Source organism: Dromiciops gliroides, chromosome 4, assembly GCF_019393635.1.
Source record: "Dromiciops gliroides isolate mDroGli1 chromosome 4, mDroGli1.pri, whole genome shotgun sequence".
Taxonomy (NCBI): domain Eukaryota; kingdom Metazoa; phylum Chordata; class Mammalia; order Microbiotheria; family Microbiotheriidae; genus Dromiciops; species Dromiciops gliroides.
Genome location: NC_057864.1, coordinates 89,049,127 through 89,065,261, shown reverse-complemented (window position 1 = coordinate 89,065,261; position 16,135 = coordinate 89,049,127).

Genomic DNA, 16,135 nt, shown 5'->3' with positions numbered 1-16,135 from the left:
TGCTAATAAGTGTCTGAGGCCAGAATTGAACTCAGGAAGATATGTCTTCCTGACTTAAGACCCAGCACTCAATAGAGTGCTATACTATACCACCTATCCTAAAGTTTCTTTTCAAATAAACATTAGCCCTTTGTGGAAAGTGATTTCTAATAATGCTAAGAAAGTGACTAAAATGTGCCTACCCTTTGACAAAAAGATTCCACTCTTAGGCATGTGTGTGGTGTCTCAGAAATTTTAATTCATTTTAAAATGGTGATAAGATTCTTGGGACAATTCATATACAAAAAAGACCAAACACAAAAGCACTTGACTAGCATAGCTGATCAAATGCTGAACTTGGAATCAGAAATCTGAGTTCAAATCTTATCTCAGACATTTACTAGCTATATGAGCCTGAAAGGACATCATCTCTCTTGGCCCCAATTTTCTCATCCATAAAATGGAGGTAATAACACCTACCTCACATGGTAGTTGTGAGGATTAAATGAGATAATATATATAAAGTTCTTTTCAAATCTTAAGGTGTTCTATAAATGTTAGCTATTATTATAAATACCAAAATATATATAATAGTGCCTTTTTATAAGAGGAAAGACCTGAAAACAAAGAGACTCTCCATTTACTGGGGAAAAAAATGGTTAAATAAGTCGTGGTATGTGAATGTAGTAGGATATAACTATGCCATAAGAATTTAATAGCATGAAAAATAAAGCGATTGGGGTAGCTAGGTGGTACAGTGGATAAAGCACTGGCCCTGGATTCAGGAGGACCTGAGTTCAAATTCGGCTTCAGACACTTACATTTACTAGCTGTGTGACCCTGGGCAAGTCACTTAACCCTCATTGCCCTGCAAGAAAGAAAGAAAGAAAGAAAGAAAGAAAGAAAGAAAGAAAGAAAGAAAGAAAGAAAGAAAGGAAGGAAGGAAGGAAGGAAGGAAGGAAGGAAGGAAGGAAGGAAGGAAGGAAGGAAGGAAGGAAGGAAGGAAGGAAGGAAGGAAGGAAGGAAGGAAGGAAGGAAGGAAGGGAGGAAGGGAGGAAGGGAGGGAGGGAGGGAGGAAGGGAGGGAGGGAGGAAGGGAGGGAGGGAGGGAGGGAGGGAGGGAGGGAGGAAGGAAGGGAGGAAGGAAGGAAGGAAGGAAGGAAGGAAGGGAGGAAGGGAGGAAGGGAGGAAGGAAGGAAGATAAAGGGATATATCAATTAATAAATAATTTTAGTACCTACTATGTGTCAGGTACTATGCCAAGCCTGGTAGATACAAAAAGAAGTGAAAGACAGTTTGTGCCCTCAAAGAGTTTACAATCTAATTGGGATGTCTGGGAAAACATATCAGGTGATAAAAAATTGAAGACAACAAAAGTAAGAATGAAAACAAAAATAAATGTCAAATGCTTTGTATTTATATTAAGCAAGTTAGACCCTCAGGAAGAGATATGAAAATGCATGTCATTTTCTTGGAAATGTGAATAAGTATAGATGTGTCTCACTACACAAACTGTTGGACTTGATTGATACATTGATTACTTTTACTGAACTGCCTTTTCTCCTCTTTCCTTTATAAGGCATGGCTCTCTAGGTGGGATAGAAGGGAGGACAATAAAACTAAGCAAAAGCTATGGTTAAAATTAATTTTTAAAAAATCTCTGGTGAGTCAAGATGGCAAAGTGCCAGTAGGGATTCACCTGAACTCTCCCAAGTTCCCCTCAAACAACTTTAAAATAATGCCTCAAAACAAATTCTGGGGTGCCAGAAGCAAAAAAAAAAAAAGGTCAGGGTGAAACAATTTTACAGCCTAAGACAATTTAGAAGGGCAGCAAGAAAGGTCTATCTCACAAGAGTGGTGGTCATGCATGGAGTGCAGTGAAGTATAGGCCATGGATATTCAAACTAGTGGCAGGCCTTCAGGGTAGCTACATTAGCTTCCACAGCCTTAGGAGCTCTCAGCCCATAGACACTAAGGGGGCTGGATCAAAGGGCAAAAGGTAGGTGCTGTCCTCTATATGTACATTGCCCAGACATATTTCTGAGCCATAGTCCCAGGGCAAAGAGGAACATTAGTGCACCAACTTGCAGGGGTCAGGGGAGCAGAAATCCAGGTCACAGTTCCAGGGTAGAAAAGAATGCTTGTGTCACTCACATAGCAGAGAATAGGCCAGGAGAGCACACTTTGTCTTAGATCATACCACCTTAGAAGAACTGAAAACTTACAGACACCCAGAGCTAGCTCTGAAAACAGCAACAAGAAAAACCTGGAACTTAAGACAATGCCCCTTTTACCCCTGGAGCAGAGTCCAACTTTAACATAAAATTAAAAGTCAATAAGTAGTATGGGAAAATAACCCAAAAACAACAAAAAAGAAACTGATCGTAGAAAGTTACTGTTGTGACAGAGAAGACCAAGACAACAAAATCAAGGCAGCTACATGAAAAGCCTCAAATAAAAAATGGGAATTGGTCAGAGGCCCAAAAAGAATTCCTGAAAGAGATTAAAAAAGGATTTTTAAAAAATCAGAGGGAGAGGAGGAAATTGGGAAAAGAAATGAGAGTGATAGAAGAAAATCATGAAAAGAAAGTCAACAGCTTAGTAAATGAGGCACAAAAATTCACTTAAGAGAACTCCTTAAAAATAGAACTGGCCAAATTGGAAAAGAGGTACAAAAAGAAATCACTGAAGAAAAGAACTCCTTCGGGGAAGCTAGGTGGCTCAGTGGATAGAGCACCTGCCCTGGAGTCAGGAGGACCTGAGTTCAAATCCGGCCTCAGACACTTAACACTTACTAGCTGTGTGACCCTAGGCAAGTCACTTAACCCCAGTTGCCTCACCAAAAACAAAAACAACAACAACAACAACAACAACAAAACACTCCTTAAAAAGTAGAATTGGTCAAATAGAAAAAGAGATACAATCAAGATAAGACAAGATTTAGCAGCTTCTACATTAAAGGATCAGAGGTTTTGGAATGTGATTTTCTGGAGGGTAAAGGAGCTTGCATTACAACCAAGAATAACCTATCCAGCAAAATTGAATATAATGCTTCAGAGGAGAAAAAAAAAATATATATATATATATATATATATTCAATAAAATAGAGAGCTTTCAAGCATTTCTGATGAAAAAACCAGGGTTGAATAGAAAATTTCACTTTTGAATGCATGACTCAAAGCAAAAAAAGCTCAACAGGAAAAATAAATCATAAGGGATTAAAAAAAATCTAACTGTTTACATTCCTACATGGGAAAGTGGTACTTATAACACCTAAGAACTTTATCATTATTAAGGAAACTAGAAGGAAAATATACAGAGGGCATGGATGTGAGTTGACTATGATGAAGTGATTTAAAAAAAAAAGAAAATTAAGTGGTGAGAAAGAAGGATGCACTGGGAGAAGAGAGAAGTAGATTGAGATAACTTATCTCACATAAAATATGCATGAAAGGAAGAACTTTTATAGTGCTTTATAGCAGATTTTTTGTAGTGGCAAAAAAAAATTAGAATTGAGGGGATGCCCATCAATTGGGGAATGGCTGAACAAATTGTGATATATCAATGTCATGGAATACTATTATGCAATAAGAAATGACAAACAGGATAATTTCAGAAAAATCTGCAAAGACTTACATGAAGTGATACAAAGTGAAGTGAGCAGAACCAGAACATTGTACACAGTAACACCAATATTGTATGATGATTATTTTTATTTTTATTTTTTTATTTTTAGTGAGGCAATTGGGGTTAAGTGACTTGCCCAGGGTCACACAACTAGTAAGTGTTAAGTGTCTGAGGCCGGATTTGAACTCAGGTACTCCTGATTTCAGGGCCGGTGCTCTATCCACTGTGCCACCTAGCTGCCCTTGTATGATGATTAATTGTGAATGACTTAGCTTTTCTCAGTAATATAATGATCCAAAACAATTCCAAAGGATCAATGATGAAATGTGGTATCCAGCTCTAAAGAAAGAACTGATGGCATTTGATCAAAGAATACGATTTTTACTTTATTTTTCTTGGGGTTTTGCATCTGTGTTTTCTTTTACAACATGACTAATATGGAAAAATGTTTTTCATGAATGCACATGTATAATTCACATCTAATTGCCTGCCATATCAGGAAGATGGGAAGGTAAGGAAGAACTCAAAATTTAAAAAATGAAAGTTAAAAATTATTTTATATGCAATTTGAAAAAATAAAATATATACTGCCAAATTAAAAAACAAGACAAAACAACAACAACAACAAAAAAAAAACTTCTGGCTCTTCATTCTACTTCATCTCCATTATCCAATCAGCTGCTAAGAACTACCAGACCTGCTTGTGCAACCTCTTTCAAACCATCACATTCTCACTACTCACCTGCCCACCATCTCAGTTCAGATCCTCATCACCACAATCTACACAACAGACTCCCTAATCCCAGGGTTTTTTCCCCATTCTCCAATCTAAACAAAACTATTGAAATAATTTGTCTAAAGCACAAGTCTGACCATATCACTCCCTTACTCAAAAATTTTCAGTGACTACCTATTACTTATATGGCAAAACACGGGTTGCTCCAAAAGTTGACATGGTTTTAAGCAATTAAACCTTAAAGCTATTAAAACTTAAACTGTCCTAAGATTTTTGGACATACTATATGTCTTGCCTGTATAAGCTCATCCATCTAGCATTGAACACTTTCCTTTTATAATATGGCTCCAACCTTCCTCTCCAATCCTTTTTTCCTAGCTCTCCTCCCCCCACCCCTGACCTAGCTCCTGCTTCATGTACGTTATGTTCTATCCAAAGTGAGCTACAATCTGTGTTCCCACTTTTAACTTTTAATGCCTATATTCATGCACTCACACGATGCCATGCTACAGTAGGGAGCCTAGACACAATATTTAATACCTAATCCAGAAGTAAACCTAGACTCCATTACACTGCCACAACTAAAGGTCAAAAAAGGCAACTACAGAAACACTTAAATGTTCTTTACTTGGTCCAGAATTGCAGTTAGGAAATGCTAAAGGAGGGAAGATATAGTCCAACAAAATCTGGGGAAAAAAACAGAATAGGGATTCTCCACTGCTGAGCAGGGGAGAGGTAAAGCAAAACAAAACTAACAAATGAAAAATGTACCTTATTCTGCCCTAAAACATCAAACTGAGATAGTCTGCTAGACTATTTTTTTTTTAGTGAGGCAGTTGGGGTTAAGTGACTTGCCCAGGGTCACACAGCTAGTAAATGTTAAGTGTCTGAGGTCGGATTTGAACTCAGGGACTCCTGACTCCATGGCCAGTGCTTTATCCACTGTACCACCTAGCTGCCCCTAGACTATTTTTTAAATTTGTTGATTTGAGGATTTCTAACATAGCCTAGGGCTACCTATCAATCCACATGAAGGACTGATAAAAAACTCTGATTGTGGTATAACCATATAAAACTTGTGTAAGCCATGAGCAATAAATCAATCAATAAGTATTTATTAAGGACCTACTATGTGCCAGGCACTGTGCTAAGCCCTAGAGATAAAAAAAAAAAGCATAAAAATTCCTTCTTTGCTCTGGAAAATGGTAGAAGGGCTCACTTGTACTTTCTGTCTCACACACAAATATACAGCACATATTATGCATGTATATGTATATTTGTGTGTGTACAAGCACCAAGCCCTCACCCAGAGTCAGTGCTCTGCCAAAACATCTCTATCCCTCTCTTCTCTGAAAATGTTTCCCACTCCAATTATATTTTAATAAGTATACCCCCCAAAAAAAGTATACCCAGACTAGAATAGGCCATGGGCTAATGCTATTTATAAAGACAAAAGTATTTTTTTTTAAAGGCAAACATGTTTTCCAATATTCAAAGGGAAGGCTTCTAGGTTTGTATGAGAAAAGGCCAAAGGGGAGAAAGGAAAATCATTGCTGTAGGAAGGAGGGAGTAAATGTTCCAGCCACATCATATCTGTGCTTATATACCTTGTGCCCAATAAGCCAAAATAGCCTCTAGATTAGAGTTATCTAAATTCTTGCCATCATTTCATTTTAGGACAGCAGTGGTCATTCATGCGAGTGTCTACTGACACTAGAATGACTCCAAATGTTGGATCTTGACCAGATGAAACAGAATTAAGCAGGTTTCCCCACTTTTCATATATCAGTTAAGTGTTAGATGTGGTACCATTTGTGTGTATTTCATTGTGTGTGTGTGTGTGTGTGTGATGCTTTTAATTGTGAAGTACTTTTTAATTCAGAGTGGATATTATTCCAAGAAAGCATGTAAAAAGGTGTACCTCTTATAAAACAAACTTCAATCACTGTTAAATATATATGTATCTGTGTTTCCATCTATCTATATATGCATATATGTGTATATGTGTGCATATGCATAAATATGCATATTTATATTGCGTGTAGGAATATATATGTGTGTTGCATGCATGTATGTGTGCGTCTATTGTGTATAAATGTGTCTATGCATGTCTATGTGTGTCCCTATGTGTATATATGTCTATGCGTATATATATATATATATATGCATGTCCACGTATATATGCATGCCTATGTGTATATATGTGTGTGCCTATGTGTGTATTTGTAGGCGTGTCTATGTGTGTCTATATACGCGTGTCTATGCGTATATATATGCACGTCTATGCCTGTGCACTGATTATCGGTATGGAGAAGTCAAGCACTTCAAGGATCACTCGAAATGACAGTGAAAGAGGATAAGTCACATCAAAGTGTAATCAAAAATGAAAACATCAACAAAAATTAACAAACTATTGCTTTGCAACAGTCTAATTAATCCTCAGAAAATAAGCAAAAATCTTGAGAGGAACCCAGAAGCTGGAAGGGTTGTTATTGATTCTTCCCCAGAATGATCTAGGCATATGAGAGTTAAAAGAACATCAAAAAGACCAGTATGAGTAAAATAAAAAAAGTTTGTATGGGAAAAACAATTTTTAGAAATATAGAATTGAGATTTTTGTTGATGGGAGTCACTTTTGCATTCATATCATGCCAAAACTTTTAGGAGAAGTCCAGGTGAGTCTCTAAGGCCTGAGTATTTTCATTGGACTGTAATACATCCAACCAAAATTATGTTTTAGAGGTGTTTTTATTTCCATTGAGAATTGGAATTCTTGTCCCCATTAAGGGAGTAATGAACTCTGATAAATATATTAAAATAATGAGAAGAATTGTCCCAGAATTACAGAAATTCCTAAAAGAAATGGAATACTGCAACATGAACTTGTACCATGCCACATATCACAAAAGGTTAAGCAATTTATCCAAAAGAAATATAAATGAGTGGCCTGGAATTTAAGCAGCACAAAAAATCTATGGGCCCCAATGAGGGAAGAATCTCTAAAAAAATTGTGATATAAGTATAAAATAGAATATTACTGTACTATTTTTTAGAATTAACATGATTAAATACAGAAATTCAAGGATATATAGGAATTGCTGTAAAAGAAGTAAATAGCACCAGGAAAACAACACACACACACACAGATCGTGCCAATGGTTTGAAACAATAACAACCACCAAACAAAACTGAATCTTGGCCCCCCAAAAAGTATGACAAGACTCTTTGCTCTGATTCTCTATAAAAGTTGACACTATGGGTATGGAGTACTACAGATTAGAACCAGACTTTTCTGAGTCATTGATTAGTCTAGCAGAACATTTTTCTCTTTCTTCCTATTTTCTTTTTCTTTATTATAGAAATATTACATACTTATGGAATTCTTTTGGGAGGTATTGAGGAAGTATATAGTGTGAAATATAGGTTCCATAAAAGCAAAAGATGTCAATAAAATCTGTTACGGTTATTTTTTTTAAAGCTAAACTTTGACAAATTAATTCTTCAAATATGCTTATCATCCAAGGTAATGTGTGATTTCATGATGAAGAATTAAAGAAAATGTGCCTAAAATCCTGTGAACCTATTGTCAAATTGTGTGATAAATGTTATCAGAACAAAATAAGGATGTGCTAATATTGAAAGGCTTTAAACACTGTTATACAGTTCCATCTCTACAATATTTATTTTTGCTTTGTCCCAATTAATTCACAGACTGCTGTAGAAAGGTTTTTCTAAGTATTTGACTAAGAAAGGGAAAAGATATGTTGGATTAAAGTTTGGGGGGGCAGATTAAGTAACAATTTTAAGAGTAGGGCGATCTGGGGTTTCTGAGATTTTTAGATAACAGAGAAGCAACCAGAAGTTTAGGAAAGGGGTGCAGGCAGATTCCTCAAAAAGATGGAAGAGGATGCCATTAAAAACACAGGTAAAGGCCTCAGACACTTAACATTTACTAGCTGTGTGACCCTGGGCAAGTCACTTAACCCCCATTGCCTCACTAAAAAAAAAAAAAAAACACACAGGTAAAGGAATCAAGCTGACAAAGTGGCACATACCTGTGTTCCATTCTACCAAAGAGGCTGAAGCCAGCAGATCTTTTGAGTTCAGGACTTCTGAGCTACAGTCAGATTAAACTAATCAGTTGTTCTCACCAAGCCTGGCACTAGCTGCTTAAGGGGTGGGAAATGAGATACACTTGAAATGGGGTTCAGGGGGAGCCAATTAATAGAACAAGAAGGCAAGGGTTTCAAGGAGAAAACAATGTAAAATTGAACTGGTTAACCATAAGGTCAATTTTTTTTTTAAAGGAAGATGAGGCAGAGTAAGAGTAACAGACTGAGGATTGAAAATCATTTTGATGGGGGCAGCTAGGTGGTACAGTGGATAAAGCACTGGCCCTGGATTCAGGAAGACCTGAGTTCAAATCCGGCCTCAGACACCTGACACTTACTAGCTGTGTGACCCTGGACAAGTCACTTAGTGCTCATTGCCCCACAAAAAAATAAAAAGAAAAAAAGAAAGTTGTTTTGACAAAAAATTGTTTCAAAGTTCGGTCAGAGATTATGGTCAGAGAAAATTTGGTATTTCTGGATCTTGGAGATAGGATAATTGCAGGTGATACAGGATCAGAGGCATGACCATCCATCCCTACAGTACATTTAGCTAAATTGAAGTGAAGTCGAAAGCCACAGCCATGGAGAAGGTTGATATACTAGGAAGCAAGGGTGTTTGAGAAGCCATAGGTATGTATAGCGAAGACTCCAATGAGAGGAAGATCAATACTAAGTTCCTTGAGAAAGTAGTAAAAATGTCTTTGGGATCTGTAAATAACTGATACCAAAAGCTGGATAAGGTGATAAATTTACATGGAAAGAAACTCAAAAGGACAAGAGGACTACAAATGTAAGTGAGGAGCAAACTGGCATATTGCTTTGGGTTCATGGGAGAAAATCCCTACATTACTGTTGAAGGTGTGCTGGGGTGAAGAATAAAAGATTCAGCAGTGATAGAAGAGATGGGGAGTTTTTAACCTAGGTAGCCTTAAATGGAAGGATTAAAAAATGTTGTTGATGGAGTAGAAATGTAGTCATTTTTGTTTACATAGTCTTGGGGCAGGTAACGGTTGTGGTAGCTATTTTCTTGTGGTAAAGTTGAACTGGATATAAAGACCAAACAAAGAAGACAGGTTACAGAAAAAAAAAAAACATTGAAATTCTTAGCTGCACACATATATCCAGGATATGAAGACAGGCTCCTCCTACAATAGCTTTCCCCAAATACTACAGAGTTGGAACTCATAATTAAATGGTCATAGTCAAAAGGGGTCCCCAATCGCAAAAAGTGTGTTTAAAAAACCATCTTACTTCAAGCAATGTTCTCTTATTTACTATTCAACATTTTCATCACCAGTAACACTACATTTATATCCCCATTACTTAACACAGTGCCTGCCACATACTAAGCACTTATTGACTGATACATACCAACTGTGTGACCCTGGGCAAGTCACTTTAACTCTCAATGACCGAGGCCCATATCCAAAACTACAAGTTTAAAAGAAAATGCTAATTGGCATTAATATAGGGTGTTTCCTCACTAGGAGTTTCCTACTAATGAAATCACCAATTCAGTCCTATGGATTTCCCAGACTTTACCCACATGCCTCTGCTACTGTCTGACACTGGAATTTCCCTAAACACCTGGGTCCTCCTCACCATGGATCATCCATTTTTCCTTATAGCCTTTGTACCCGTAGAATATCCCTCTACTACTTTGACCCTTTCTCTTACTGGTGAGTTTTTCCCCCCAGTGCCTCCATTTTGAGAAGTGAGCAAGCCAGCCAATCTTCATTACACCTCTGACTCTCCCATTCTAAGAACATACCTTCCCCTCACCCCACTCCTTGTCTGGCACTTGCTTTCCAGCTCCCTTTTGTACATCGTCTTCCCCAATTAAAATATGAGTTTTGGGCTTTCTTTGTGGGACAGCAGATAAAGTGTTATGCCTGGAGTCAGGAAGATTTGAGGTCAAATTTGGTTTTGGATATTTTCTAACTGGAGCAACTAACTGGTGCAGTGCATAAAGCACTGAGCTTGGAATCAGGAAGACTCATGTTCATGAATTCAAATCTGGCCACAAATACTGACTAGCCATGTGACCCTGGGCAAGTCATTTAACATTGTCTCAGTTTCTTCATCTGTAAAATGAGCTGGAAAAGGAAATGGCAAAATACTCCAATATCTTTGCCAAGAAAAACTCAAATGAGGTCACAAAGACACAACTAAACAAAGATTACTATCTGTGTTATTCTAAGCAAGTTACTTAGCCTCTTTTTATTTCAGTTTCCTCACCTATACAATGGGAATAATAGAACCTACCTCACCAGGATAAGGATCAAATCAGATAATATTTATAAAGTGCTTAGCATAGGGGGCAGCTAGGTGGTGCAGTGGAAAGAGCACCGGCCCTGGAGTCAGGAGGACCTGAGTTCAAATCAGGCCTCAGACACTTAACACTTACTAGCTGTGTGACCCTGGGCAAGTCACTTAACCCCAATTGCCTCCTCACTAAAAAAAAAAAAAAGTGCTTAGCATAGTACCTGACAAATAATAGGATTTACATAAATGCTTCTTCCCTTCTTCTTTCCCCAACTTTTTGCTTGTATTTGCATGCCTTGCCCATAGTAAGAACTTTAAAAATGTTTATTGCTTTGACTTGCCAATGGAGAGACAGATTTGAAAGAAAAGCAAGTCAAAACATTAGAAATGTTCTTAAGGAACCATTAAGGCATCTCTCCCAAACTCTTTATAAAGCTTTGCTTGGTCTTTATTCCTTGCTTCTGGCTCCTAGATGAGAAATAAATCTTTAGATCTTCTTATACCATTTTCCCCCAAACTGCTCCTACCCAGAAGAAAACTATTTTGAGCATGTACAACACAGTAAGAAGGAATGGCAGACTCAAACTCCAAAGACCTAGGTGTATGTCCTACTTGTGATACCTCATAGCTGATTGACTGTGGTCAAGTCACTTAAACTTCCAAAGCCTTATTGTCTTTACCTATAAGAGGGAAATAAATAATATTTGTATGATCTGTTTTGCACAACTATTGTGAAAAACAGCTTCATAAACACCAACATTATCTAAATATGAGTCAATATTAAAATACTCCTTTAAGGAGACAAAGACCTTCAAGCTTTCAGAAGTTCAGCAATAGTCTATGATATCTCACATAGGTGACTTCCATAACTTACCTACTAGGTTTTGGGTTTTTTTGCTTGTTTGTTTTAAATCATTCTGGACTTAAAAGTCCTGGGCTTTAGGTGTGGGATTCAAGCTTGATTAACCCCAGGTCTCCCAGATTCTGCCTGCAGACTGATATTTGAGCTCAAAGTCTTGCTCCATTGCTTTGAGTAGTTAACCTCAGTCTCTTGGTTCTGACCCTGCCTGCATCCTGATTCTATTTCTGGTTTTCACCGGATGCCAGCCCACCTGTTTCTGTCCCAGGTTCTGCTGCCTCTTCCAGACATATTGTCTCTAGCCCTGTCAGCGCCTGCTCCTTCGGACCCTTCATCAGCTTACCAGGGAAATTAGGCCAAATAACCAGCTCCTCAGGGGAAAACAAATGGTGTATGTTCAGCTCTCCTCCGGAGAGTAAGGTATCTTTTGTTTGTAGTAATCATTTTTTCAGCAGAGTGCTGGCAAGAATGTAATGTTTTCATTTTCCATAGGACTTAAAATCCTTAAAAATATGTAATACCCCCCGAGTATATTCATAATACAGGGAGGTTTTTGACCCAGTTATCTTCTAGCCAAAAGCAACTTTAAGAAGGGCCAAGGATTTTCACTAGCAGATAATTACACAGTTGACTCAGCTGTCACCAACTACTAGTTTAGATTACATACATTTCTTAGAGCAAATGAGTCTCTTCCCTGGTTCCTTTTTATGCAGTATGAAAGTGTTACTATCCTAATGAGAGTGGATCATTAAGCCAATTTTGCTTCTGTTATAAGTATTAACTTTCACTCATGAGGGCAGGGGAAATTACTGCTATTATTTGCAAATAAAAAAGCAAAGTAAATCTAGGTAAAGACCATTAGTCATTGCTTTTTGAATTAGCACCAAAAGAAAAATAATGAAAAATAATCCAGAGGGATAGTTTTGCTAGATTACAGAATTGGGAATACTATTAATCACCCACTGATTACTGAGGGACCTGACTCCCACGCTGACAATATCAAACATTGTCATCACTGTAAATGGCCCCTTGTGCCACTTAAAATAGCTGTGTCAAGAATCATATTGTTGAGTAAGCTACAGGAGAAGCTAAAGTTGAGTCAGGGGAGGCCTAGGTTTAAATATTATTTCAGACGCTTATTAGCTATGTGGTCCTGGGGAAGTCACTTGCCCTGGAGTCCTTAGACAAATCAAGTTTCTTCATCCAACTACCCTTTGAAAGGTTGTAGGCAAAAACAGGTGAGATCATCTGCAGATAAGCAATCTAAGGTTCACAAAATTATATAAAATGTTAGCAGTTATTAGTAACAGTTTGTGCTTGGTTTGTGTCTTTTCTTTCGGTGTGGCATAAAGGATGGGGTGGTGGCACAGTGGGCATACTATGGGAGTTGGACTCAGGAAGACTATTTCCAATCCCACCTTCGACACATTCATGATGAGACCATGAAAAAGTCACCTCACCTCTTCTAGCAGTTTCTTTCTCCATAAAATGGGGATAATAGCAGCTTTGGTACCTGTGCCGGGCACACGATAGTGCTTATTCAATGCTTTCTCTATCTCCTTCCCTCCCTCAAAGGGTTTTGGTGAGGAGCAAATGAGATACCATAAGTGAAATGCTTTGTACATTTTAAATTCTATATAGATGTCAGCAGTAGGATCTCATTTGTTTTTCAACTTGTTCATTAGAATTCAGATAAAACCAAACATAGGACAAATCACTAAAGTCCCATTTTCTTTTATATGTAACATTTTTTATACCAAAGGTGGGAAACATGGCCCACTGTCCACATATTGCCCACAAGACTTTATAGAGTCTGGTTCAAACCAGATTGAAATGTAATTGGAAAATAATAAAATAAAGTTACAATAAACCATATGTAATGATAATACAGGGTGGGCCAAAAGTCACAAAGGAGTCTAATGTTTTAAAAACTTTCTGAAAATTATTTTTTCTTTATTTTTTGCCATTTACGAGGTTTGATTTTTCACACATAATGTAAATTGTTTTCCTATATGTACTGTATATGATGTTATGGCATTGTAAAGTTAAAACAAAAAATAAAGGAGTTATTAAATATTGAAACCCCATTGTGACTTTTGGCTCGCCCCACATACACGTGTGTATGTGTATGTGTGTATGTATACACACAAATATACATATGCATACATATATATACACATACACATACATATACACACACATACACACATATATGGCTAAGTCAAAATTCAGCCTGCAGAAATCCTTATGTACAGTTTAGTGGCCCCTATTTTTATCTGAGTTTGACACAGCTACTTTGGACTATCACACAGGTGAATATAATAACTTCTTTTTTTGTAGTTGAGTGAACTTTTTGGGTTGTAGGATCACATGCTGTAGATTCACTGAAAGCATCTTCAGTTTAAGTTCAGTAGGTTAGAATATAACAGGGATCATACAGATCTCATCCTGGTCCCACACAATTTTATTTCTCGTTAGGTCTCTATATTTTTAAATAATTCCATTTCATGCAGCTTGGAAAATGTGAGTATTTAGGATGATAACATCTATTTTAAATGTCTTTCTGGATCAACATTATATATGGCCTATTATTTAAGGAGAGCAAGAAAGTCCAAATTATCTTAACACTCACAAAGCCTTTTAGAGATAGATTGACTGGAAAATGTGAAAAGGGCCTCAAAGACTTAATCAACTGCCCTATCCATGCACAGGCATTGACTTACACACAGCCAAGCAAACCTCTTGTTCTCCACACAGTTGCCAGATTGGAAGATTTGGAAGCTGCCACGTACCAAGAGAATGAAGGTCAGCAGAGAATAATTGCATTTCACCAGTAGAGGTCTGACTGACAGTGAGACTGATTGCCCTGTTCACAAGTTTGAGCTCATGGCCTTAAAGAGGTGTATGACTGAGAAGTTGAAAAACGATGTACTATATGAAATAAAATTCCAAATATGAGTTCATAATAATCCATTAATTTTTTTTGACCAGTGCAAAGTTGGATGCTGCTTGACAGAGATAGGTAGAACAAATGACCAATTACACTTTCAGCATACACTACAAGCCTAGTAAGACTGATATGGATACAAATGCCCTGTTCAGAATGACACATGAAACGGAAACTATAGTGTTACCAGAAGATGTAAGAGGTATCTGTAAAACCCAAGGAGATGAACCACAACCAAGTGATAATATAGCTATTAGCTTGAGACTTCCACCAGAAAGTGTGCCCAAATACAAGACATTTCATTGAACCGATCTTCCTTGCCCCAGTTGTCTGTGGATGACTGACAGTAAGGACATGTGGCTAATGAGAGACTAAGAAGTGATATGGAAACAAAAAGGAAGGAAATATTCTTTCCAGACCTTAAGTTCCAGTCAACAGAAGGCAGCTCACTGCTGAGACAATGGCAGAGGCTGGGGCTGTGCAGTGAAATGGTGTATCAGACTCTGACTGATCTCACACTTGTAACTAGGAAGCACCTCGTAATACTTTCAACATACCACCCAACGTCTATAAATCACATACATTATAATTTTAGACATATGTGTAAAGAAAAGATCCTAGAACTAATGAGAAATTGATTTTACCAGCCCAAGTTTCCATACATGTCACCAAGAAGAGCAAAATTTGTGCCAAATATGTACAAAGGAAAACATTAACAATTCATGCTGTATAACTGAAGAATAGTAAGTACCAAAAAGCTTTTGAACCTTGTTTTATGGACTGTATATCTGGAAGGTGATAGCAAAAACATAAATCATCTCTTAGTGGTGACTATTTCACTACGTACCAGCATACTAAACCAGACAGCATCTCTTATTGCCAAAGCATCTCTTATTGCCAAAGTATTATGGGAAAGGTAATTTTCACCATATGGATTTTCTGACCAAGATAAAGACTTTGAGGGCAGGCTACACAAGGAAACATTGGTGTTGGCAGACATCAAAGAGTCTGGAAATTCTTCTCCTTACCATCCACAATGAGACTTGAATATTTTCAGAGCCTGGACATTTTTACTTCACTCTAGTAAACACAACACACTGAATAATGATCAAGAAATGAAATGAAAAGATGTAACATTAGTATGCTACATTTCCTGACTTAGACATTTACAAAGGGTCAGCCAAATACCTGAGAGCTATAAGGAAGGGGGCTCCCAACTAAGTGAGCCTAACCAGAGATGGGCCAAGGATGTGTTTTCCTACAAGATGTTATGTCTGGAGGAAACCGGAGCAGGGGATTCCCCTAAAAAAACCCTAGGGTGATCAGTGACCAACAGTATTGAGAATGTGACGTCCCAGCCCTCTGAGGTTTCTAACACTCAGTATGGATATACCAGAGAGAGAGTCCTGAAGATCAACCTTTACCCTCCCTCCTTTAGACTGGCCATCCTCTGGATTCCATTTGGAATCCCAAAATAAATCATTGTATCCCAAACAGCAAATATTTTATTTGCATAGATACCATTCTGGTCCAATACTCACTTTTGGAGATAGGAGAATGAATTCATACCTGCCCTACTGTTCTGCCCAAAGATGGATTTCAGAGATTCCT